The 26,914-nt window shown below is 42.2% G+C and overlaps 1 protein-coding gene across 1 annotated transcript in view; it reads right to left on the bottom strand.

Annotated features, from left to right (window-relative positions):
- Window positions 1-26,914, bottom strand: part of LOC138854657 (keratin-associated protein 16-1-like) — a 154,055-nt gene that overhangs the window by 124,924 nt on the left and 2,217 nt on the right. The gene's annotated exons all lie outside the window — the stretch shown is intronic.

Genomic DNA, 26,914 nt, shown 5'->3' with positions numbered 1-26,914 from the left:
TATATATATATATATATATATATATATGTATATATATATATATATATATATATACATATATATATATATATATATATATATATATATATATATATATATATATATATATACATATATATATATATATATATATATATATATATATATATATATATATATATATATATATATATATATATATATATATATATATATATATATATATATATATATATATATAATGAAGGTAGTAGGTTGGTAGACAGCAACCACCCAGGGAGGTACTACCGTCCTGCCAAGTGAGAGTAAAATGAAAGCCTGTAATTGTTTTACATGATGGTATGATTGCTGGTGTCTTTTGTCTGTCTCATAAATATGCAAGATTACAGGTACGTCTTGCTACTTCTACTTACACTTAGGTCACACTACACATACATGTACACGTTTATTTATACACACTCATCTGAGTTTTCTTTGATTTTATCTTAATAGTTCTTGGTCTTATTACTTTTCCTTTTATATCCATGAGGAAGTGGAATAAGAATCTTTCTTCCGTAAGCCACGCGTGTTGTAAAAGTCATCTAAAATGCCTGGAACAATGGGCTAGTAACCCCTTTTCCTGTAAAGATTACTAAAAAGAATAATAATAAGAAAATCGTCAAAGTGAGAAGTCTGAATGTGCGTGGATGTTGTGCAAATGATAAGAAAGAGATGACTGTGGATGTTATGAATGAGAAGAAGCTGGATGTCCTGGCTTTAAGTGAAACAAAGCTGAAGGGGGTGGGAGAGTTTCAGTGGAGAGGAATAAATGAGATTAGGTCAGGGGTTTCAAATAGAGTTAGAGCTAAAGAAGGAGTAGCAATAATGTTGAAGGATAAGCTATGGCAGGAAAAGAGGGACTATAAATGTATTAATTCAATAATTATGTGGAGTAAAATAAAGGTTGGATGTGAAAAGTGGGTTATAGTAAGCGTATATGCACCTGGAGAAGAGAGAAGTGTAGAGGAGAGAGAGAGATTTTGGGAAATGTTGAGTGAATGCGTGGAGAGCTTTGAACCAAGTGTGAGAGTACTTGTGGTTGGGGATTTCAATGCTAAAGTGGGTAAAAATGTTATGGAGGGAGGAGTAGGTAAATTTGGGGTGCCAGGGGTAAATGTAAATGGGGAGCCTTTAATTGAGCTATGTGTAGAAAGAGATTTGGTAATAAGTAATACATATTTTATGAAAAAGAGGATAAATAAATATACAAGGTATGATGTAGCACGTAATGAAAGTAATTTGTTAGATTATGTATTGGTGGATTAAAGGTTGATGGATAGGCTCCAGGATGTACATGTTTATAGAGGGGCAACTGATATATCGGATCAATATTTAGTTGTAGCTACAGTTAGAGTAAGAGGTAGATGGGACAAGAGGAAGATGGCAACAACAAGCAAGAGGGAGGTGAAAGTGTATAAAGAAAGGGAGGAGGAAGTTCGGGTGAGATATAAGCTACTATTGGTAGAAAGGTGGGCTAGTGCAAAGATGAGAACTGGGGGGGGTTTGAAGAGGGTTGGAATAGTTTTAGAAATGCAGTATTAGAATGTGGGGCAGAAGTTTGTGGTTATAGGAGGGTGGGGGCAGGAGGAAAGAGGAGTGATTGGTGGAATGATGAAGTAAAGGGTGTGATAAAAGAGAAAAAGGTAGCTTATGTGAGATTTTTACAAAGCAGAAGTGTTATAAGAAGAGCAGAGTATATGGAGAGTAAAAGAAATGTTAAGAGAGTGGTGAGAGAGTGCAAAAGGAGAGCAGATGATAGAGTGGGAGAGGCACTGTCAAGAAATTCTAATGAAAATAAGAAAATTTGGAGTTAAACAAGTTAAGAAAGCCTAGGGAACATTTGGATTTGTCAGCTAAAAACAGAGTAGTGGAGTTAGTAGATGGGGAGATGGAGGTATTAGGAAAATGGTGAGAATATTTTGAGGAACTTTTAAATGTTGAGGAAGAAAGGGAGGTGGTAATTTCATACACAGGTCAGGGAGGTATGCGATCTTTTAGGAGTGAAGAAGAGCAGAATGTAAGTGTGGGGGAGGTACGTGAGGCATTATGTAGAATGATAGGGGGTAACGCAGCTGGAACTGATGGGATCATGACAGAAATGTTAAAAGCAGGGGGTGATATAGTGTTGGAGTGGTTGGTACTTTGTTTGATAAATGTTTGAAAGAGGAGAAGGTACCTAGGGATTGGCGGAGAGCATGTATAGTTCCTTAATATAAAGGGAAAAGGGACAAAAGAGATTGTAAAAATTATAGAGGAATAAGTTTACTGAGTATACCAGGAAAAGTTTATGGTAGGGTTATAATTGAAAGAATTAGAGGCAAGACAGAATGTAGGATTGCGGATGAGCAAGGACGTTTCAGAGTGGGAAGGGGATGTGTAGATCAAGTGTTTACATTGAAGCATATATGTGAACAGTATTTAGATAAAGGTAGGGAAGTTTTTATTGCATTTATGGATTTAGAAAAGGCATATGATAGAGTGGATAGGGGAGCAATGTGGCAAGATCTTGCGAGTATATGGAATAGATGGTAAGTTATTAAATGCTGTAAAGAGTTTTTATGAGGATAGTGAGGCTCAGGTTAGGGTGTGTAGAAGAGAGGGAGACTACTTCCCTGTAAAAGTAGGTCTTAGACAGGGATGTGTAATGTCACCATGGTTGTTTAATATATTTATAGATGGGGTTGAAAAAGAAGTAAATGCTAGGGTGTTTGGGAGAGGGGTGGGATTAAATTATGGGGAATCAAATACAAAATGAGAATTGACACAGTTACTTTTTGCTGATGATACTGTGATTATGGGAGATTCTAAAGAAAAATTGCAAAGGTTATTGGATGTGTTTGGGAGTGTGTGTAAAGGTAGAAAGTTGAAAGTGAACATATAAAAGTGTAAGGTGATGAGGGTATCAAATGATTTAGATAAAGAAAAATTGGATATCAATTTGGGGAGGAGGAGTATGGAAGAAGTGAATGTTTTCAGATACTTGGGAGTTGACGTGTCGGCGGATGGATTTATGAAGGATGAGGTTAATCATAGAATTGATGAGGCAAAAAAGGTGAGTGCTGCATTGAGGTATATGTGGAGTCAAAAAACGTTGTCTATGGAGGCAAAGAAGGGAATGTATGAAAGTAAAGTAGTACCAACACTCTTATATGGGTGTGAAGCTTGGGTTGTGAATGCAGCAGCGAGGAGGCGGTTGGAGGCAGTGGAGATGTCCTGTCTAAGGGCAATGTGTGGTGTAAATATTATGCAGAAAATTAGGAGTGTGGAAATTAGGAAAAGGTGTGGGGTTAATAAAAGTATTAGTCACAGGGCTTAAGAGGGGTTTTTGAGGTGGTTTGGTCATTTAGAGAGAATGGATCAAAGTAGAATGACATGGAGAGCATTTAAATCTGTAGGAGAAGGAAGGCGGGGTAGGGGTTGTCCTTGAAAAGGTTGGTAGGGTAAGGGAAATTTTATGTGCGAGGGGCTTGCACTTCCAGCAGGCGAGCATGAGCGTGTTCGATAGGAGTGAATGGAGACGAATGGTATTTGGGACCTGACGATCTGTTGGGGTGTGAGCAGGGTAATATTTAGTGAAGGGATTCAGGGAAATCAATTATTTTATATAGCCGGACTTGAGTTCTGGAAATGGGAAGTACAATGCCTGCACACTAAAGGAGGGGTTTCGGGATATTGGCAGTTTGGAGGGATATGTTGTGTATCTTTATACGTATATGCTTCTAAACTGTTGTTGTGTTCTGGGCACTTCTGCAAAAACAGTGATTATGTGTGAGTGAGGTGAATGTGTTGAATGATGATGAAAGTATTTTATTTTTGGGACTTTCTTTTTTTGGGTCACCCTGCCTCGGTGGGAGACGGCCGGCTTGTTGAAATATATATATATATATATATATATATATATATATATATATATATATATATATATATATATATATATGTATGGAATGAGATCACAGTAAACAGGTGATTTCAGAATATGCAAAACAACCACTCTGAAAGAGTAGAGAAATTCCAAGCGCTTTCGTGACTACTCACATTATCAAGGAACTATGATAATGTTCCTTGATAATGTAAGTAGTCACGAAAGCGCTTGGAATTTCTCTATTCTTTCAGAGTGGTTGTTTTGCGTATGTGTGTGTGTGTATATATATATATATATATATATATATATATATATATATATATATATATATATATATATATATATATATATATATATATATATATGCAATAAGATCACAGTAAATAGGTGATTTCAGAATATGCAAAACAACCACTCTGAAAGAGTAGAGAAATTCCAAGCGCTTTCGTGACTACTCACATTATCAAGGAACTGTGATAATGTTCCTTGATAATGTGAGTAGTCACGAAAGCGCTTGGAATTTCTCTATTCTTTCAGAGTGGTTGTTTTGCATATATATATATATATATATATATATATATATATATATATATATATATATATATATATATATATATATATATATATATATATATATATATATGCAATAAGATCACAGTAAACAGGTGATTTCAGAATATGCAAAACAACCACTGTGAAAGAATAGAGAAATTCCAACCGCTTTCGTGACTACTTATATAGGACAAGTGAAAATTTGTGTATGCAATAATGTCGCCAAAATCATTCTGAACCTAACGAAAAAAATATATTTCACTGTGTTTGTTTAGTATTAAATTATTGTAAACAAATCTAAAATATTTTTAGTTGGGTTAGGCTAAAATAAATTGTTCTTGTTATAATAAGGTTAGGTAAGTTTTCTAAGATTCTTTTGGTGCAAAATTAAAATTGTTTACATTCACATTAATGAAAAAAATATATATTTAAACGTATAAGAGAAAATTTTAGAAAGGACTTAATTTTAAATGAGTTCTTGCTAATTGACCAGTTTTACATATTCGGCACGACATATATATATATATATATATATATATATATATATATATATATATATATATATATATATATATATATATATATATATATATATATATATATGTATATATATATATATATATATATATATATATATATATATATATATATATATATATATATATATATATATATATATATATATATATATATATATATATATATATATATTTTTTTATTATAAAAAGTACCACCTCTATAGCTGGAATGGGGACCCTCATCCTCAGAGAAGACAATAAACGTACCTCAGAGAAAACTCAAGGTTCTCCCCGGAGCTGTTTGAATATTTTCTTCTCCTACCACCCCCTATATATTTTTTATTCTATGTGAACATTTATTAATAAACAAAATACATTTACAGAAAAAAACATAAACATGAATACAATGGCACAATGTATCAAAGATCATTAATTTCCTCCAGCTCCTCCGAGGCTGGACGTGAGCCAAGTATGCAGCAAGCATTTCCCCTCTGGATGGCGACGCTGAGGCGCTGGAACATGAAAGTGGCTGCCCTTGGGTCCCTGGTGGTGTCGATGAGTCTGGATCCCAATTCTTTAAGGAAACGTGTGGCATTTTTTCCCCATGATCCCAAGGTCTCTGATCCCACTGGGACAAATTGATACTTTTGGCTAATGTCCCTGTACTTGCTGATCTTGTACTCCTCCCTGTGGTCAGCAGCTCCTCCTTGTCGCCCCACACTGTGATGGATATAGGTGTCAGCCAGTGTGGGCACACAGGTATAGTCCCATGCTAAGAGCTTGCCATTCTTCCAAGGATAGATGGTGATCCCGTCGTGGTGGTTTGCTGGGTTGTGGGTATTGTTTGCTGCAAGTGATCGTGGCTCCCTCTCGGCAGGGCATCCAGCTGTAGCAAGGGCTCTCTTAATGATGTCGTTGACCTCATTGTGTCTTGCATGCCAGCCCTTGGTTTTGGAACAGTTAAGACCATGTAGACCGTATTGGTCTGCTTGCACTTCGCCGCAAATACACATATATTCTGTGTGAAATGGGGCAGCAAGGCGCAGAGCCACTGCAATACGGAGGGTCTTAGGGTCGAGTCGCGTTCCCATTGCCGATATGGGAACTGTTTGGAGGAAGTCCCCGGAGTGAGGTGCACTCACAGCCTTGAGACGGGCAATCTCCCTATCTGATGTTGCAGCCCTGAGCATGTTGGCAAGCACCTTTTCAGCCATTGGGCTATCCCAGCTTGACTGTTTGTGAGCCAGTGCTGCACTAGGGTTTGGTGCTGGAGCAGCAAGAGTCTCCCATTCGGTGATGGCACTGACATAGCTAGGGTCTTCTATTCCTGCTGAGTCACTGAGGGTGTCAGGAAGAATTTGTCTTATCAACTCGTTTGATGCAATGGAAGAGGACAGGAAAGCTGGTAGAGCAATCTGGGAGGATCTGCGTACTCCTAGCCCTCCAAGCCTGACCGGAAGTGAGGCTTGCAACCACTGTCCATCGTCAAGGGAAAGATTCAATACACTCTCTAGCATGGCCTTCAGGAGAGAGTCATATTCCTTGAGTTTTGGACTGCTGAAGGCTGGGGAGCATCTCAGAAAATAGGTAAGTTTTGGGGTTGACAGGCACCTGGTGAGTAGGTAGAAGGCATCGTGTGTGTCAGTCTTTCATCCTGCTTTCCATCGTCCGGAGGTCTGAGACTTTTTTTTCTAGGACCAGATCGATGGCATTGGACCCAAGAGGAGCACCGAGGAGAGTGCTATTGGCTGGATCAATGGCTCGTGCTCCTGGTAAAACGGTACTAATATTCTGTATCAACTGTTGATTGGTAGAAACTATTTCACATTTGGTGGGGTTTAAAGAAAGGCCCAGGCTTTCTCCCATGTCTTTAATTTTACTGATGTCCTCCAGGAGAGACTCTGTTGTGCCAGCCAGGGTACCGTCGTCCAGGAACCAGATATTGAGCTCGCTGGAGAGTGCCTCCGTGACTTCCTTGATGACCAAACAAAATAGAAAGGGGGCGAGAGGGTCCCCCTGTTGCACGCCCTCACACGAGTCAATTTCATGGTCCCCAAAAAATATTTTGGAAGTCACACTATAACACGATTCTATGAAGGGATAAAGGGAAGGGAAGTTTCTATAAACTGCTTGGAGAGCAGCATCCCTTCTGACTGAGTTGAAAGCATTGGCAAAGTCCAATTTGACCAAGGCTTTTTCATAGGACATGTTTTTGATATATACTCGTGCTGCGTGGGCAGCTGCTTCACAGCCCTGTTGAACGCCGAAACCGAGCTGGGTTGGTTTCAGCATTGCAGCAGCCTCTTGACTCACCCTTCTTACTGCAGCCTTGGCGACTAGGCGCCGAAGGGTGTTACCCACTGCAATGGGCCTGATTCCGCCATCCTTTTTGCGGAGGGCACACAATGAGGCACCAAAGAAAAAGGGTCTGATGGCCTCTGGGACACCGCCAGCCAGGCACAGGTTGGAAAATTTGGTGAGTTCAGACAGCAGCCTCTCTGAAACCTCACCAAGTGCTGGATTGAGTATTTGTTTTAAGTGTTGAGGCCTTAAACCGGTGAAACCTCCTGCTGAACCCTGTGGAAATGACATAGCAGCTTTATACACATCAGCATCCTGTAAGGTTAGATGTTCTTCGCCTGCTGCAATATCAGGGAGGTCAATGTTGGTACTGGGACCCCTGGGTGGATGTTTGTCCTTCAGAGCTTGCGCCGTGCTGACGTCCATGGGAGCGATGGTATCCTCACTGGTTATAAGTCTCAAAGCTCCAATAGTATTACCCTCTTCTATTTTTTTGCTAATTTGGGCTCTGATTTCTGAGGTGTCGGGTGTCCTGTTGTTGGCATTTGCCCGGCGGGTGTTTGTCGCCCTAGGGGGGAGACGGACGAGGTTGTCATCGCTTGGGAATGCATTTATTGCCCTAATAACATGTGTTGCTAGTGACTTGTCCCTCCTTGGTGGGACAGCCAAACAGGCATTGCCAAAAAGCAGCAAGTTGTGCCAGGATCTGTTGTTTGAAGGAGCATTGTTGACTTTCTTTAGAAGGTCAGTGAATTTGCTAGCAGCTTGAGGGCGAGCTGCTTTGGGGATGTGTGTCAGAGTCCTGGTGGATGTTAATTTGATTGCAGATTTGAGGTCCTCTGTAGAGGTGAAGTCACGGTAGCTGTCAGCCCTGTCTGCTGGGGGAGGCTGTTGGTTGTTCTCATTTGGAGCTCTCCTGGAGCCTAGACATCTATTGTGTGCACGGATGTTGCCAGATGTGGGATTGAGTGCACATTCCCTGTGGCACACCCGGCATATATATAGATGGACTAGAGGCTTGAACCGTGATCCCAAAATTGACAGGTCTATCTTTTTTTTTTTTTATTCGCCGGTACTCTCCGGGCACGGGTCTGTACCAAGAATGGTCTATCATTTTACTGTCTCGGTTACCGGGGTTCTAATAAGAATAATTCGAAACTAGCCCATACTATGCTATATTCCATAAGAGGAGCCAACTGAAACAACTAAACTCTTCGTTTCTGCCTAGGAGCTTTATCAGTAAATTTAGTCTTATCTCGGTCAAGTCCATATCATCAATAAACTTAGATTAAACCATGATAAATGACTGTCAATAAATAAACAGAAGGAAGGGCGAGAGGGGATATAAATAAGGTCTTGAGGATACCTCTCCAAGAGAGAACCCGCAATAATGGATTCAAATTGGACAAGTTTAGATTTAGAAAGGATATAGGAAAGTATTGGTTTGGAAATAGTGTAGCTGATGAGTGGAATAGTCTACCTAGTTGAGTTATTGAGGCTAAAAACCTTGGGTAGTTTCAAATTTAGGTTGGATAAATACATGAGCGTGAGGGGTTGGATTAGAGTGGGACTTCCATGTATTAGTGGATAGTATGGAAAATTTTAAAATATCTGGATGAATCTCATTAGATACATACCAGTAAATGATAACAAAGATAATTATTCTTTATCAAAGTTACAGAGACATGTAGAAATTTTAGGACATCTTAGGTCGCAAAAAAATGCCCTCCTTCGGTACCTACTACTGTCATATCCACAAGTCACTCTGGACCTATATTAATTTCCAATGAAATATACATCACCAAGAATTATGGTAAACATTAATATAAATATGTGGACTGTATACCTGGAGTTTACCTGGAGAGAGTTCCGGGGATTAACGCCCCCGCGGCCCCATCTGTGACCAGGCCTCCTGGTGGATCAGAGCCTGATCAACCAGGCTGTTACTGCTGGCTGCACGCAATCCAACGTACGAGCCACAGCCCGGCTGGTCAGGTACCGACTTTAGGCGCTTTTCCAGTGCCAGCTTGAAGACTGCCAGGGGTTTATTGGTAATCCCCCTTATGTATGCTGGGAGGCAGTTGAACAGTCTCGGGCACCTGACACTTATTGTATTGTCTCTAAACGTGCTAGTGACACTCCTGCTTTTCATTGGCGGGATGTTGCATCGTCTGCCAAGTCTTTTGCTTTCGTTGTGAGTGATTTTCGTGTGCAAGTTCGGTACTAGTCCCTCTAGGATTTTCCAGGCGTATATAATCATGTATCTCTACCGCCTGCGTTCCAGGGAATACAGGTTTAGGAACCTCAAGCGCTCCCAGTAATTGAGGTGTTTTACCTCCGTTATGCGCGCCGTGAAGGTTCTCTGGACATTTTCTAGGTCAGCAATTTCACCTGCCTTGAAAGGTGCTGTTAGTGTGCAGCAATATTCCAGCCTAGATAGAACAAGTGACCTGAAGAGTGTCATCATGGGCTTGGCCTCCCTAGTTTTGAAGGTTCTCATTATCCATCCTGTCATTTTTCTAGCAGATGCGATTGATACAATGTTATGGTCCTTGAAGGTGAGATCCTCCGACATGATCGCTCCCAGGTCTTTGACGTTGGTGTTTCGCTCTATTTTGTGGCCAGAATTTGTTTTGTACTCTGATGAAGATTTAATTTCCTCGTGTTTTCCATATCTGAGTAATTGAAATTTCTCATCGTTGAACTTCATATTGTTTTCTGCAGCCCACTGAAAGATTTGGCTGATGTCCGCCTGGAGTCTTGCAGTGTCTGCAATGGAAGACACTGTCATGCAGATTCGGGTGTCATCTGCAAAGGAAGACACGGTGCTGTGGCTGACATCCTTATCCATGTCGGATATGAGGATGAGGAACAAGATGGGAGCGAGTACTGTGCCTTGTGGAACAGAGCTTTTCACCGTAGCTGCCTCGGAGTTTACTCTGTTGACGACTACTCTCTGTGTTCTGTTAGTGAGGAAATTATAGATCCATCGACCGACTTTTCCTGTTATTCCTTTAGCACGCATTTTGTGCGCTATTACGCCATGGTCACACTTGTCGAAGGCTTTTGCAAAGTCTGTATATATTACATCTGCATTGTTTTTGTCTTCTAGTGCATTTAGGACCTTGTCGTAGTGATCCAATAGTTGAGACAGACAGGAGCGACCTGTTCTAAACCGATGTTGCCCTGGGTTGTGTAACTGATGTGTTTCTAGATGGGTGGTGATCTTGCTTCTTAGGACCCTTTCAAAGATTTTTATGATATGGGATGTTAGTGCTATCGGTCTGTAGTTATTTGCTGTTGCTTTACTGCCCCCTTTGTGGAGTGGGGCTATGTCTGTTGTTTTTAGTAACTGTGGGACGACCCCCGTGTCCATGCTCCCTCTCCATAGGATGGAAAAGGCTCGTGATAGGGGCTTCTTGCAGTTCTTGATGAACACGGAGTTCAATGAGTCTGGCCCTGGGGCAGAGTGCAAGGGTATGTCATTTATCGCCTGTTCGAAGTCATTTGGCGTCAGGATAACATTGGATAGGCTTGTGTTAACTAAATTTTGTGGCTCTCTCATAAAAAATTCATTTTGATCTTCGACTCTCAGTCTGGTTAGCGGCTTGCTAAAAAATGAGTCATATTGGAACTTGAGTAGCTCACTCATTTCCTTGCTGTCATCTGTGTAGGACCCATCTTGTTTAAGTAGGGGCCCAATACTGGACGTTGTTCTCGACTTTGATTTGGCATAGGCGAAGAAATACTTTGGGTTTCTTTCGATTTCATTTATGGCTTTTAGTTCTTCCCGCAATTCCTGAGTCCTATAAGATTCCTTTAGCTTAAGTTCGATGCTTGCTATTTCTCTGACCAGTGTCTCCCTACGCATTTCAGATATATTGACCTCTTTTAGCCGCTCTGTTATTCTTTTCCGTCGCCTGTAAAGGGAGCGCCTGTCTCTTTCTATTTTACATCTACTCCTCCTTTTTCTTAGAGGAATAAGCCTTGTGCATACATCGAGTGCCACCAAGTTAATCTGTTCCAGGCATAAGTTGGGGTCTGTGTTGCTTAGTATATCTTCCCAGCTTATATCGGTTAGGACTTGGTTTACTTGGTCCCACTTTATGTTTTTGTTACTGAAGTTGAATTTAGTGAATGCTCCCTCGTGACTAGTCTCATTATGTTGGTCTGGGGCTCCACACATACATGTCTGAACCTCAATTATGTTGTGATATGAGTATATTGTTTTAGATATGGTGACATTTCTTATCAGATCATCATTGTTAGTGAAGATGAGGTCTAGTGTTTTCTCCAGTCTAGTAGGCTCTATTATTTGCTGGTTTAAATTGAATTTTATGCAGAGATTTAAAAGCTCGTGTGAGTGTGAGTTTTCATCAGAGCTGCATCCTGGTGTTATTACTGCAACAATATTATTTGCTATATTCCTCCATTTTAGGTGCCTTAAGTTGAAATCCCCCAGGAGCAAGATGTTGGGTGCAGGAGCTGGAAGATTTTCCAGACAGTGGTCAATTTTTAACAGCTGTTCCTGGAATTGCTGGGATGTTGCATCCGGAGGCTTGTAGACTACCACAATGACTAGGTTTTGGTTCTCGACCTTTACTGCTAAAACTTCCACTACATCATTTGAGGCATTAAGCAGTTCTGTGCAAACAAGTGACTCTGCAATGTACAGGCCAACCCCCCTTCCTTTTGCCTGTTCACTCTGTCACATCTGTATAGGTTGTAACCTGGGATCCATATTTCGTTGTCCAAGTGATCCTTTATGTGGGTCTCAGTGAAAGCTGCGAACATTGCCTTTGCCTCTGCAAGCAGTCCACGGATGAAAGGTATTTTGTTGTTTGTTGCTGGCTTTAGACCCTGTATATTTGCAAAGAAGAATGTCATCGGACTGGTGGTATTGTTGGTACTGGAGGGGGATTTTTTTTTTCCGGCATTAGCATCTCTATCTGTTGGTTTGGAGTGGAGGCCATCGACTGTGGTTCCACTCCAGGAATGACTGGATTTGGTGTAAGATTTCTGCCATTTCCTGCCAGTTTTTTTTCCTTCCTGGCACTAAAAAACCTCTCCCTCTTGAGTGGCTGTGGCTACCCAGGTTTTCCCATGGCCTGGATGCTTTGTATCTTTTTGTCCCCTTTAGATGGTGTGCCTGGCACACCATCTTTCCTGTACAGTCTTTCCTGTACTGAAGAGGTACACATTTCAGGGTGAAAAAGCTTACAAGAAGGGAGTTTGCATTTTCCTGTTGTCATATGGGCATGGCATTTTCTAGGGTGGTCATAGTTGCACGTCCCGTCTGTTTTTCCAGATTTCCCATGTCTGCAGATACCAAGTGCATAGTATGTGCACAGGCTTGGTTTCAGTTGAAAAATTTTCTCCAGAAGGGGGGTATCAGCCCCTTTCAGCCCTGAGGGGCCCAGCCCTCTCAGAAAGGGCAAGTATCTTGTTTACTGCTACAGCAAGTAATTGATCCCAGATGCAGTACGAGTATGCGACGTGGTCAAGCTACCGTCGGTCCTTGCAAGACTCCAGTGTTGCAAAGTGTAGTTTAATAAGAGACAGTCCATCTCTTACCTTAGCAGGACAATTAAGGAAAATCCTGCTCCCACTTTATTACCATGGTAAAGATAGTGTACATTGTTGTCTATGCTTAAGACAGCAAGAATCAAACATTCTGCTTTGCTTCATGGAGGAAGTGGGAAGGAAGCAAAAAGTACTAGGTCAGCTTTTCCTTCATGTGCAGTGGGTGGGGGGCAGTGACGGCGTGGAGCATTGTGGCATCTTCAGATTACTTTTGACTCTACTGAGAGTCACACTGATGCCAAGATAGCCAACAAAGAACACTGATCCGTGTGTTAGTGTGAACAAAGTTTCTCACAAAACACAATAAACATTTACAGAGAAGTGTGATCAGCTTCTTCAGTGATAAGATTGTGAACAATAAAGACAAATCTTGTAGAACATAGTGTACCAACATGCGTATTCCTATACTATGGAAGACGTGGACATCCAAGGACACTTCAGCTTCTATCAAGTGTCGCAAGGAGTTTGTAATCAACCTATATTCGGCAGTGAGGTGCGGACTTTTGAGTCCACACAAGTATGTAAGTCAGCCATAAGTGAATGATATATGCTGACATAACACCCCATAGAGGTAATTTATAATCTTACAAAATATAATTCATTACAGCCCATTGGGAGGTGGAAGACAACAATTCAAGACCTCATCTGCAGGGGTGGCTGTGTAGACGATTTGTTGTCCTTTATCAGCTCAGTATTCCCAATATTTAATGTATAACCTTAGCTGGTAATTTCATTTTTCAACAGATTATGTATTTAATTATGCACTTTATAAAGGTAAATATTACAACTTACCTTAGAATAAATCTTATCCAGGCTTGGCTTAGCAAAATTAATATTGTACAACACACTAATATAAATCTTAGCCACACTTGGCTTAGAAAAATTAATATTATACAAATACACTAATATAAATCCTAGCCAGACTTGGCTTAGCAAAATTAATATTATACAAATACACTAATATAAATCCTAGCCAGACTTGGCATAGCAAATTTAGTATTGTAATAATTATAATCCATTACACATTAAGTAAATTTGTGGACCTAACATTCACCTCCTCTCATTTCACATATAATTATTAAGTAATTAATTCACTAATTAATGGCTTCACTAATTACATCCAGTTTGATCAAGGACCAATGGGCAACTATATGGAAAATTTTTAAAATATATGGATGAATCTCATTAGATACATACCAGTAAATGGTAACAAAGATAATTATTCTTTATCAAAGTTACAAAGACATGTAGGAATTTTTGAACTTCCTAGATCACAAAAAAGATGTCCCCTTTCGATACCATATCCATAAGTCACTCTGGACCTATATTAATTTCAAATGAAATATACATCACCAGGAATTATGGTAAACATTAATATAAATATGTGGACTGTGTGTTAAAATTAATAAATGATTACATATACACATTTATGTAATAGAAGGAGAATTTATAATCAAAACACTCACCAATTTGTCTGGAGGTTACTTGGTGTATCATACAAAAAATCCTGCCTAAAATTATGAAGAAAATACTGGCCAGAATTTCAACATAAAATAGACATGACTTAGCTGGGGTTCCATGGTTGTCCTGTCCATTCGACTTCTCAAGATATGCAGGGCTGTAATTCCAACAATTTCTGTTCCTATTTGGGAAGTTTCAACCACAATTTAACTTCCAGAGCAACTAAATTTATGTACATTTCACTAGTGTGCCTTTACCCCATTCAAAACAATGGCATCTTCTTCCCCAGCGATGCTCACCAATTTCGCTGGTTCTTTATTTATTTACAAATTAATTTTTATTACCTTCAATATATTACACTAATTTACATACAAAATACACTGTAAGTAGTACCGGAGGCGGCTCAGTGGCTCATGGGGCAGAGTGGCTCATTCCTGAGTGGCTCCTCCTGAAAAGGGCTGCGGCTGAGTGGCTCCCTTTCACACCTATATGTTAATGACTTTTTTCACACCTATATGCTAGTGACCTTAACCCCGCCCACGACCCCCACCCATGACCCCACCCACGACCCTCACCCATGACCCCACCCACGACCCCCACCCACGCCCCCACCCACGACCCTCCACCCGCGACCCCGCGCCCCCACGCCCCCATCCGCCCCCCCCACCCTAGTGCCGACCCACCGGCCCTGCCGCGCCCTCGCGCCCGCCCGCGCCCCTCGCGCCCCGCGCCCTCAAAGTTAGTCAGTGTGTTAGATATGGTAATGTCTCATGTCATAAGTGTATGAGTTATTTTTTTTTTGTGCTAATGTTGTAAAGTCTGGAGAATGAGGGAGGAGTTTGGTGGATGAGATGTAATTTCGGTTAATGAAATGTGTAAGTGTGAATGAGAATGTGAATTGGTGGGTGAGTTAGAGAAGACAAAATGTTATGTGATCTTAGTAAAAGTATAGATAGTTTTAGTGATCTTCGTTATGATGATGTTTTAAGAGAATGTGTACAAAAAAAAATGTGTGGTCTTAGTGGTGGGGATATAGAATTTGGCAAACGTCTTGATTGTGGTGATCTTAGATATTGGAGATATAACAGATATGTGTGTTTGTGTTAGTTTTGGTAAAATGTCTCATGTCATAAGTGTCTGAGTTAGTTTTTGTGTTAATGTTGTAAAGTCTGGAGACTGAGGGAGTAGTATGGTGGATGTGTTGTAATTTCAGTTAATGAAATGTGTAAGTGTAGATAAATTAGAGATGATAAATCTTATTTGGGAGTAATCAAAATGATATTTTGGAAGTGCTTCAGTGTTGTTTGGAAATGTTCAAAGGTGTTTATGTGAGTATTCAAATGATTTATGAGAGTGTTCGAAGTAATCTTGGGGTTGTTCTGTAGTGAGATGATAAAGGTTGTGGATGAGAGATATTGAGAAAAGGTGGTCTCAAATGATGTATGAGAGTATTTTGAAGGTGTTCAAAGTAAAGTGAGGTGTGTGTGTGTGTGTGTACTCACCTAGTTGTACTCACCTAGTTGAGGTTGCGGGGGTCGAGTCCGAGCTCCTGGCCCCGCCTCTTCACTGATCGCTACTAGGTCACTCTCCCTGAGCCGTGAGCTTTATCATACCTCTGCTTAAAGCTATGTACGGATCCTGCCTCCACTACATCGCTTCCCAAACTATTCCACTTACTGACTACTCTGTGGCTGAAGAAATACTTTCTAACATCCCTGTGATTCATCTGTGTTTTCAGCTTCCAACTGTGTCCCCTTGTTACTGTGTCCAATCTCTGGAACATCCTGTCTTTGTCCACCTTGTCAATTCCTCTCAGTATTTTGTATGTCGTTATCATGTCCCCCCTATCTCTCCTGTCCTCCAGTGTCGTCAGGTTGATTTCCCTTAACCTCTCCTCGTAGGACATACCTCTTAGCTCTGGGACTAGTCTTGTTGCAAACCTTTGCACTTTCTCTAGTTTCTTCACGTGCTTGGCTAGGTGTGGGTTCCAAACTGGTGCCGCATACTCCAATATGGGCCTAACGTACACGGTGTACAGGGTCCTGAATGATTCCTTATTAAGATGTCGGAATGCTGTTCTGAGGTTTGCCAGGCGCCCATATGCTGCAGCAGTTATTTGGTTGATGTGCGCTTCAGGAGATGTGCCTGGTGTTATACTCACCCCAAGATCTTTTTCCTTGAGTGAGGTTTGTAGTCTCTGGCCCCCTAGACTGTACTCCGTCTGCGGTCTTCTTTGCCCTTCCCCAATCTTCATGACTTTGCACTTGGTGGGATTGAACTCCAGGAGCCAATTGCTGGACCAGGTCTGCAGCCGCCTCTTCGCTGGCCCCGCCTCTTCGCTGATTGCTACTAGGTCCTCTCTCTCCCTGCCCCATGAGCTCTATCATACCTCGCCTTAAAACTATGTATGGTTCCTGCCTCCACCACATCACTTTCTAGGCTATTCCATGGCCTGACTACTCTATGACTGAAGAAATACTTCCTAACATCCCTTTGATTCATCTGAGTCTTCAACTTCCAATTGTGACCTCTTGTGTCTGTGTCCCATCTCTGGAACATCCCGTCTTTGTCCACCTCGTCTATTCTGTGCAGTATTTTATATGTCGTTATCATGTCTCCCCTGACCCTCCTGGCCTCCAGTGTCGTCAGGCCGATTTCCCTCAACCTTTCTTCATAGGACAATCCCCGTAGCTCTGGGACTAGTCTTGTTGCAAACCTTTGCACTTTCTCTAATTTCTTGACGTGCTTGACTATGTGTGGATTCCAAACTGGTGCTGCATACTCCAGTATGGGCCTGACGTAGATGGTGTACAGAGTCTTAAACGAATCCTTACTGAGGTATCGGAACGCTATCCGTAGGTTTGCCAGGCGCCCGTATGCTGCAGCAGTTATCTGATTGATGTGCGCCTCAGGAGATATGCTCGGTGTTATACTCACCCCCAGATCTTTTTCCTTGAGTGAGGTTTGCAGTCTTTGGCCATCTAAACTATATTGTGTCTGCGGTCTTCTTTGCCCTTCCCCAATCTTCATGACTTTGCATTTAGCAGGGTTAAATTCAAGGAGCCAGTTGCTGGACCAGGCTTGTAGCCTGTCCAGATCTCTTTGTAGTCCTGCCTGATCCTCGTCCGATTCGATTCTTCTCATTAACTTCACATCGTCTGCAAACAAGGACACTTCTGAGTCTATCCCTCCCGTTATGTCGTTCACGTATACCAAGAACAGCACAGGTCCTAGGAACCCCTAGGAACCTGTGGAACCCCGCTTGTCACAGGCGCCCACTCTGACACCTCGTCGCGTACCATGACTCGTTGTTGCCTCCCTGTCAGATATTCTCTGATCCATTGCAGTGCCTTTCCTGTTATGTGTGCCTAGTCCTCTAGCTTTTGCAGTAACCTCTTGTGAGGAACTGTGTCGAAAGCCTTCTTGCAGTCCAAAAATACGCAGTCGATCCACCCCTCTCTCTCTTGTCTTACTTCTGTCACCTTGTCATAAAACTCTAGTAGGTTTGTGACACAGGATTTTCCTTCCCTGAAACCGTGCTGGTTGTCAATTATACACTTGTTTCTTTCCAGGTGCCCCACCACTCTCCTCCTGATCTTCTCCATGACCTTGCATACTATACACGTTAGTGATACAGGTCTGTAGTTTAGTGCCTCATGTCTGTCTCCCTTTTTAAAAATTGGGACTACATTTGCCATTTTCCATACCTCAGGGAGTTGCCCAGTTTCAAATGATGTGTTGAAGATCTTTGTTACTGGCTCACACAATATCTCTGCTCCCTCTTTAAGGACCCATGGAGAGATGTTGTCTGGTCCCACCGCCTTTGAGGTGTCAAGTTCGCATAGCAGCTTCTTCACCTCCTCCTTGGTTATATGTACCTCATCCAGCACTTGCTGGTGTGCCCCCCTGTTCTGATTTCTTGGAGTCCTACTGGTTTCCACTGTAAATACCTCTTTAAATCTTGTGTTGAGCTCCTGACATACCTCTCGGTCGTTTCTTGTGAATTCCCCATCACCCTTCCTCAGTCTGATTACCTGGTCCTTGACTGTTGTTTTCCTCCTGATGTGGCTGTACAACAGCTTCGGGTCAGTCTTTACTTTTGATGCTATGTCATTTTCATATTGTCTCTGAGCCTCCCTTCTTATCTGTGCATATTCGTTTCTGGCTCTTCGGCTGATTTCTTTATTTTCCTGAGTTCTCTGTCTTCTGTACCTTTTCCATTCTCTAGTACACCTAGTTTTTGCCTCCGTACACCTTTGGGTGAACCAAGGACTCGTTCTGTTCTTCCCATTATTTCTGTTTCCCTTGGGAACAAACCTCTCCTCTGCCTCCTTGCATTTTGTTGCTACATAGTCCATCATTTCTTGTACTGGTTTTCCTGTCAGTTCCCTCTCCCACTGAATGTCTTGAAGGAAGTTCCTCATGCCTGAGTAGTTCCCCCTTTTGTAGTTTGGTTTTTCCCAGCCTATTACTGCTACTCTCTCCACTTGGAGCTCAACTATGTAGTCGAAGCACAGAACCACATGATCACTAGCTCCCAGGGGCCTTTCATACATGATACCCTCGATGTCCGAACTACTCATGGTGAATACAAGGTCCAACCTTGCTGGTTCATCCTCTCCTCTCTCTCTGGTAGTGTCTCTAACATGTTGATGCATGAGGTTCTCCAGTACCACATCCATCATCTTGGCTCTCCATGTTTCGGGACCCCCATGGGGCTCCAGGTTTTCCCAGTCAATCTCCTTGTGATTGAAATCACCCATAACTAGTAACTTTGCTCCCCCCATGTGTGCTCTCCTGGCCACCTCGGCTAGTGTGTTGATCATTGCTCTGTTGCGCTCATCGTATTCTTCTCTTGGCCTCCTGCAGTTCTGTGGTGGGTTGTACATTACTGCAATTATCACCTTATGTCCCTCAGACTGGATTGTTCCTACTAAGTAGTCCCTTTCGCCCATGCCATCCATTCCTTCCATTTTCTCAAAACCCCACTGGTTTTTAATGAGCAGTGCAACTCCTCCCCCCCTCTCCTCCCTCTGTCTTTCCTGAAGATTTGATATCCGGACGGAAAGATTGAATCTGTTATTATTCTGGTGAGTTTTGTTTCTGTGAGTGCTATTATGTCTGGGGATGTCTCTTTGATTCTTTCGTGCCACTCCTCATACTTGTTTGTTATTCCATCTGCATTTGTATACCACACCTTCAACTTCTTTTCTAAGACTGTGGTCTGGGAAGTATATTGGGGTTGGGGAAGTGGGAGACCTGGTAAGGAACTATGGGTTGTTGCTGTGGGGGTGAAGTTTGTAATGTAGTGGGTGGGGGCATTGGATGTGGCATGGGTGTTTTGATTTAGAGTGTTTGGTTGCACTGGGGTTGACCTGGTTGGGAGGCTTCTATAGAAAGTTGTGAGGGAGGCTGTATTAGATCTTCTTCCTGGGTCTGGGATCTCCTGTCTGTATTCTCCATCCCCTCTCTTTCCTCCTTTCGCCTTTGTACCATCTCTCTCAGTTTCTTCCTTTCTTCTTGTGTTCTGTCGTGGTCGAGATACACCCTCCTGTGTGCCGTCATGTCCCTTAATCGTGCTTTCTCCTGCAGGATCCTGGTCCGAGTCGCTTCTGCCTTGAAGGTCACTCTCACTGGCCGGGTTCTTTTTTTTACAAACCCCCCTATTCTCCGAAAATTTTCCAGCTGGGTCATATCGTCTTCTCCTATTGCTTTCATGATGCTTTCAATTGCTTTTTTTTCCCCTTGTTTTCTTGCTTCATATGTTTCCCCTTCGACTTCATGGAGCCCATACACAAAGACTGACCTCACCCTTTCATTCTCCCACTGCATATCCCTGTGTATCCCCTCATTTAATTTGGTTTCCTCCACTGCAGCTTTCCTTTCATCAGTTTCACTGGCTAATGTACTTGGGCTCAGTGGCCTGTCATTATCCCTTCTCGGCTTTCCTTTGGCTCTGTTGTTGTCTGTTAGGGCCTCCACATAAAGCTTAGCTCTTTCATTTGCTACAGTCTCCTCTGATAGAGCATCTCCATGCAGTTGTGCCCCTTCTTTCCCTACAGTCCCCTTATTTGTGGCTGAGGTAGCAGTCTCTGTTGTCAATCCCAAAATGTTCTTTAGTTCTTTAGGCTGTTTCAGATTTTTCAATTCCTCTTCTAAACTCTGTATCCTAGCTTCTGCTGCTTTGACATGCACCTCCCACTTCCTGCTTTTCATATCTATCCTCTCTTCCATTCTCATGCTAAGTTCTTCTAGTTTCTTTTCCCATTCATGATCCCTTTTTATGAGCTCTGCTGCCCAATCTTCCTTTGCATTTTCCTCCTCCTGTCCCTTGGTTTTTCTTGTTGCTCTCTGGCAACCCATTTTTGTTTTATCCTGACTGCCTCAGAGTGGGAAACCTATGTAGTTCTGTATGTTAGGTTAGTAGTGTGTGTGTCAGAGTGTGGGGGGGGGAAGTAGTGGAGGAACTGTGGCTATGTGGGAGCTGAGTGGGGAGGGGTGGGGAGGGTTTGGGGTGAACGGGGGAGGGGAGGGTGATCGAGGGAGGGGAGGGATCAGGGGAAGTAGTGAGATGTCGGTGGTGTATGTGTGTCTGGATGTGTGTGTGTGTGTGTGTGTGTGTGTGTGTGTGTGTGTGTGTGTGTGTGTGTGTGTGTGTGTGTGTGTGTGTGTGTGTGTGTGTGTGTGTGTGTGAGTGTGTAATTTTGTGTGTAGTTGTGTGTGGAATTATGTGTGGGTTTATTATGTACTGAAAGGTAGGTGGCTTGTGCGTTTGTGGGTGTTGTGGGTTGTGGGTGTTGTTGTCGAACTAGAGTTGTTGAAAAGTGATTATAAGTGTGTTGTTGTTGTGACTTTCTGATGAAATTAGTTAAAACGAGAAAAGATTGTGGGGTGTGGGTGATGTGGGTGATGTGGGTTGTGGGTGATGTGGGATGTGGGTGTTGTGGTCCTTGGCTGCCCACACCTTCTTGTGACCTGACACCCCAACCTCCTGGGACTTACCGCACTTACAGTGTGTGTGTGTGTGTGTCTGTGTGTGTGTGTGTGTGTGTGTGTGTGTGTGTGTGTGTGTGTGTATGTGTGTATGTGGGTGTGTGTATGTGTGTGTGTGTGTGTGTGTGTGTGTGTGTGTGTGTATGTGTGTGTGTGTGTGTGTGTGTGTGTGTGTGTGTGTGTGTGTGTATGTGGGTGTGTGTATATGTGTGTGTGTGTGTGTGTGTGTGTGTGTGTGTGTGTGTGTGTGTGTGTGTGTGTGTGTGTGTAATTATGTGTCGAATTATGTGTGGGTTTATTATGTGTCTGAAAAGTAGGTGGCTTGTGCTTGGAGTGTAATGTAGATTCTCAGTTGTCGCTTGTGTCCACAACCTCTTGTGACCTGACTCCCACCCTTGCAGTGTTGCCTATATCACCTGCTTATAGTGAGTTAATCGCCATGTTCAATGGATTACCATTTGCTAAACCTTATTGAATACTTGAGTGCCTATTCTTTATCGTGCTATGAGAGTTAGACCATTCACATTCAGCTTGGCGGTTAATTGGAACCTGGACCCCACACCCAAACAACCACTCATAGGTGATACAGTACTTGTAGTGCAGCTGTAGCAGTGTAGATTGTCCAGGTCGATGTGACGTCCTGGCGTAGATCCAGCTCGATGTACGTCCTGGCGTAGATCCACCTCAATTTCTTCTCGTTAATAATGTACCCTATTCACTGTATTTCTTTCACTGGTCACACGACTGTTTCACTTTATTACCTTTCTTGGGTGACACTTGGCACCGCCGCCTTCACACTAGCCTGCGCCACAACGCTTTTATTTTCCAGATCACTTTCAAAATTGTGGCTCTCCCCACACTTGTGTGGCTCAGGCAATTAAAAAAAACACTTCTAGGATTGTTGACTACCCTGACACACTTAGCAACCCTTGCAGAACACTTAGTAGCCCTCAAAAACACTTAAATCCCCGGAGCACCGACGGCGTGACTAGCGCGCTTGCTGTCCCTACTGTGTGTGTGTGTGTGTGTGTGTGTGTGTGTGTGTGTGTGTGTGTGTGTGAGCGTGTGTGTGTGTGTGCGCGTGTGTGTGTGAGTGTGTGTGCGCGCGCGCGTGTGTGTGTGTGTGTGTGTGTGTGTGTGTGTGTGTGTGTGTGTGTGTGTGTGTGTGTGTGTGTGTGTGTGTGTGTGTGTGTTAGGTGCTCATAGAGTTTTGTGAATATCTTGGTTACAGTGATTTTAGTGGATTTGAGATGGGTGATGAGATGCCTTTGTGGATGTGAAATGTGATTTTTGTGTGTGTTCAGAAGAGGTGTGTTGGGAGATGGGTGAGTGGATGTGAAGAAATGCGGGTGAGATGGAGAGGGGTATGGGGAGGGTTGTATTAGAAATTTAAAGAAATATGGGGAGATTTTACTGAAAATAAAGGTAATGTGTGAATATTTTAAAAAGAAATTATAGAATTGAAAAGTTATGATGTTTTGGAAAAGAATGGAGGGTGTTGAAACATGTCGCAATAGTTGGGTAGTGAGATTAGTTGATGCGAGTATAATATCAATTTATGTGGATACAAGGAGATGGGTATGGAGAGAATTTTATTAGAATTTTAGTAATGTAAAGAGGAATGTGTATTACATTTAAGATTCAGTAAAAAGAAGGGGAAAAAATTGTGAATAAATTGGTAATTAATGAGGGTTGTGGGTAATGTAGTCGAACTAGAGATACCAAAAAAGATGATATAAGTGGGTTGCTTTTGTGACTTTTTCTGATGAAATTAGTTAAAACGAGAAAAAATTGTGGGGTGTGGGTGATGTGGGTTGTGTGTGTTGTGGGGTGTGGGTGATGTGGGTTGTGGGTGTTGTGGGGTGTGGGTGATGTGGGTTGTGGGTGTTGTGGGATGTGGGTGTTGTGGGTGTTGTTGTCGAACTAGAGATACCGGGTGGGTTGTTGTTGTGACTTTTTCTGATGAAATTAGTTAAAACGTGAAAAAATTGTGGGGTGTGGGTGTTGTGGGTTGTGGGTGTTGTGGGTTGTGGGTGTTGTTGTCGAACTAGAGTTGTTGAAAAGTGATTATAAGTGTGTTGTTGTTGTGACTTTCTGATGAAATTAGTTAAAACGAGAAAAAATTGTGGGGTGTGGGTGATGTGGGTGATGTGGGTTGTGGGTGATGTGGGATGTGGGTGTTGTGGGTTGTGGTTGTTGTGGGATGTGGGTGTTGATCATAGTTTATGGTGATTTTGGTGATGTTTTGAGTGTATTCAGTGGTGTTTTAGTAGTATTCAGTGGAGTATTTGGGAGTACTCAAATGGTGTTTTTTGAGGTTATTCAAAGGTGTGATTATAAGTTGTGGGTTGTTGTTGTTGTGACTTTTCTGATGAAATTAGTTAAAACGAGAAAAAAATTGTGGGGATGTGGGTGATGTGGGTTGTGGGTGTTGTGGGATGTGGGTGTTGATCTTAGTTTATGGTGATTTAGGTGGTGTTTTGAGTGTATTCAGTGGTGTTTTAGTAGTATTCAGTGGTGTATTTGGGAGTACTCAAATGGTGTTTTTTGAGGTTATTCAAAGGTGTGATTATAAGTTGTGGGTTGTTGTTGTTGTGACTTTTCTGATGAAATTAGTTAAAACGAGAAAAAAATTGTGGGGTGTGGGTGATGTGGTTTGTGTGTGTTGTGGGGTGTGGGTGATGTGGGTTGTGGGTGTTGTGGGGTGTGGGTGATGTGGGTTGTGGGTGTTGTGGGATGTGGGTGTTGTGGGTGTTGTTGTCGAACTAGAGATACCGAAAAAGTGGTTATAAGTTGTGGGTTGTTGTGCCTTTTTCTGATGAAATTAGTTAAAACGAGAAAAAATTGTGGGTTGTGGGTGTAGTGGGATGTGGGTGTTGTGGGTTGTGGGTGTTGTGGGATGTGGGTTCTGTGGGTTGTGGGTGTTGTGGGTTTGTGGGTGTTGTTGTCGAACTAGAGTTGCTGAAAAGTGATTGTAAGTTGGTTGTTGTGACTTTTTCTGATGAAATTAGTTAAAACGAGAAAAAAATTGTGGGTTGTTTGTGATGTGGGTTGTGGGTGATGTGGGATGTGGGTGTTGTGGGTTGTGGATGTTGTGGGATGTGGGTGTTGATCTTATTTTATGGTGATTTTGGTGGTGTTTTGAGTGTATTCAGTGGTGTTTTAGTAGTATTCAGTGGTGTATTTGGGTGTACTCAAATGGTGTTTTGAGGATATTCAAATGTGTGATTATAAGTTGTGGGTTGTTGTTGTTGTGAATTTCTGATTAAATTAGTTAAAACGAGAAAAAAATTGTGGGGTGTGGGCGATGTGGGTTGTGTGTGTTGTGGGGTGTGGGTGATGTGGGTTGTGGGTGTTGTGGGGTGTGGGTGATGTGGGTTGTGGGTGTTGTGGGATGTGGGTGTTGTGGGTGTTGTTGTCGAACTAGAGATACCGAAAAAGATGTTATAAGTGGGTTGTTGTTGTGACTTTTTCTGATGAAATTAGTTAAAACGAGAAAAAATTGTGGGGTGTGGGTGTTGTGGGTTGTGGGTGTTGTTGTCGAACTAGAGTTGTTGAAAAGTGATTATAAGTGTGTTGTTGTTGTGACTTTCTGATGAAATTAGTTAAAACGAGAAAAGATTGTGGGGTGTGGGTGATGTGGGTGATGTGGGTTGTGGGTGATGTGGGATGTGGGTGTTGTGGGTTGTGGGTGTTGTGGGATGTGGGTGTTGATCTTAGTTTATGGTGATTTTGGTGGTGTTTTGAGTGTATTCAGTGGTGTTTTAGTAGTATTCAGTGGTGTATTTGGGAGTACTTAAATGGTGTTTTGGAAGTGTTTCATTGTTGTTTGGAAATGTTCAAAGGTGTTTTTGAAGGTGTTCAAATGATGTGCAAGAGTACTTATGAAGGTGTTCTGGGTGTATTCAGAGGTGATTTGGAGGTGTTCGAATGATGTTTTTAGAGTATTTAAAGGTAATTGATGGTGTTTTTTTGGTGATGTTCAAAGTAAAGTGTTTGAGTTAGTTTTTGTGATAATGTTGTGAAGTCTGGAGACTGAGGGAGGAGTTTGGGGGGGGGGGGATGAGTTGTAATTTAATGAAATGTGTAAGTGCAGATAAATTAGAGCTGTCAAATCTTATTTGGGAGTATTCAAAATGATGTTTTCGAAGTGTTTCAGTGATGTTTGGAAATGTTCAAAGGTATTTTTGTGAGTATTCAAATGATTTATGAGAGTGTTTTGAAGGTGTTCAAAGTAAAGTGAGGTGTGTGTGCGGATTAACTTCGTAATATGTAAAATTGTGACTAGTGAATTTATCGAAAAGTGGTTATAAGTGTTGTGGTGACTTTCTGATGAAATAGTTAAAACGAGAAAAATTGGGGGTTATGAGTGAAAATTGTGAGGTGTTGGTTGGAGTGTGAGGGTTCGGGAGGGTGGGGAGAAGGAGAGAGAGAAGGTTACTTCGTGGGGAGTGACCTGAGATGAAATAGTTAAAAGGAGAAAAATGTCTAGACTTGTGTTGTATTTTGTAAAGAAATTGTGGATTGTTGTGGGTATTAACGAAAAAAATGTGAAATTATTTGGATTATCCTGGGTTAAGAGTGAAAATGTTTCCCCTATGTTGTATATGAAATGTGTAGGGGGAAGTCGACAAGGGGGGGGGGTCGTGGGCAGGGGTCGTGGGCGGGGTTAAGGTCATTAGCATATAGGTGTGAAAAGGAGCCACTCAGGAAAAGGAGCCACTCAGCTGCAGCCCTTTGAGGAGGAGACCACTCAGGAAGAGACGGCTCAGGAAGAGACCGCTCAGCCGCAGGAGCCACTGAGCCGCCTCCATCACTACTACTGTATTTTCAGAAAATATACAGTATTTTCCACAGATAGAGTTATTAGACCTTATTTCTTGGGTAGCATTGAAAACTGGGTTGGACAAATGTTTTGTTAGCGGAATGGATTGTAAAGGACCTGCCTAGTATGGGCCAACAGGCCTGCTGCAGTGTTCCTCCTTTCTTAAGTTCTTATGTTCTTATGAAAGGTGGTTCTAAAACTGACAGGCCCATCGCTCTGCTGCCTCGGCTACTCGACAGCTTCTAATTGGGAAGATTCGAAACTGGTACTGTAACACGTCTGATCTCGTCCCTTCATCTCAGGAGCTTTAGTAATAAATCTATTCATACCTCGCTCTCGTCCATCCTTCTGTTTATTCACTGACAGTCGCTTATTATGACTTAATTTAAGTTCATAGACTATCGATATGGCCTTGAGAGAGGTAAGAATAGATTTACTCCTGTTTCATCAGGAGCTGTGAAGTGTTGCAAGAGTTGCTACTGGTAGGTTATAAGAAAAGATTCTCTAAGAGGTTGGAATGTGTGTGTCTCTCACATGACCCGTCTCCTTAAAGAGAATGGCCAGCACCAGCCACACGAACCATATTCCCGCACACATGACCCGTCTACTTAAAGAGAGGGGCCAGCACCAGCCACACGAACCATATTCCCGCACACATGACCCGTCTACTTAAAGAGAGGGGCCAGCACCAGCCACACGAACCATATTCCCGCACACATGACCCGTCTACTTAAAGAGAGGGGCCAGCACCAGCCACACGAACCATATTCCCGCACCACCAGTATGGAAAATGGGAAATTC

The sequence above is a fragment of the Cherax quadricarinatus genome, chromosome 66 (genome assembly GCF_038502225.1).
Source record: "Cherax quadricarinatus isolate ZL_2023a chromosome 66, ASM3850222v1, whole genome shotgun sequence".
Classification (NCBI taxonomy): domain Eukaryota; kingdom Metazoa; phylum Arthropoda; class Malacostraca; order Decapoda; family Parastacidae; genus Cherax; species Cherax quadricarinatus.
This window is presented reverse-complemented; position numbering and strand designations above follow the sequence as displayed.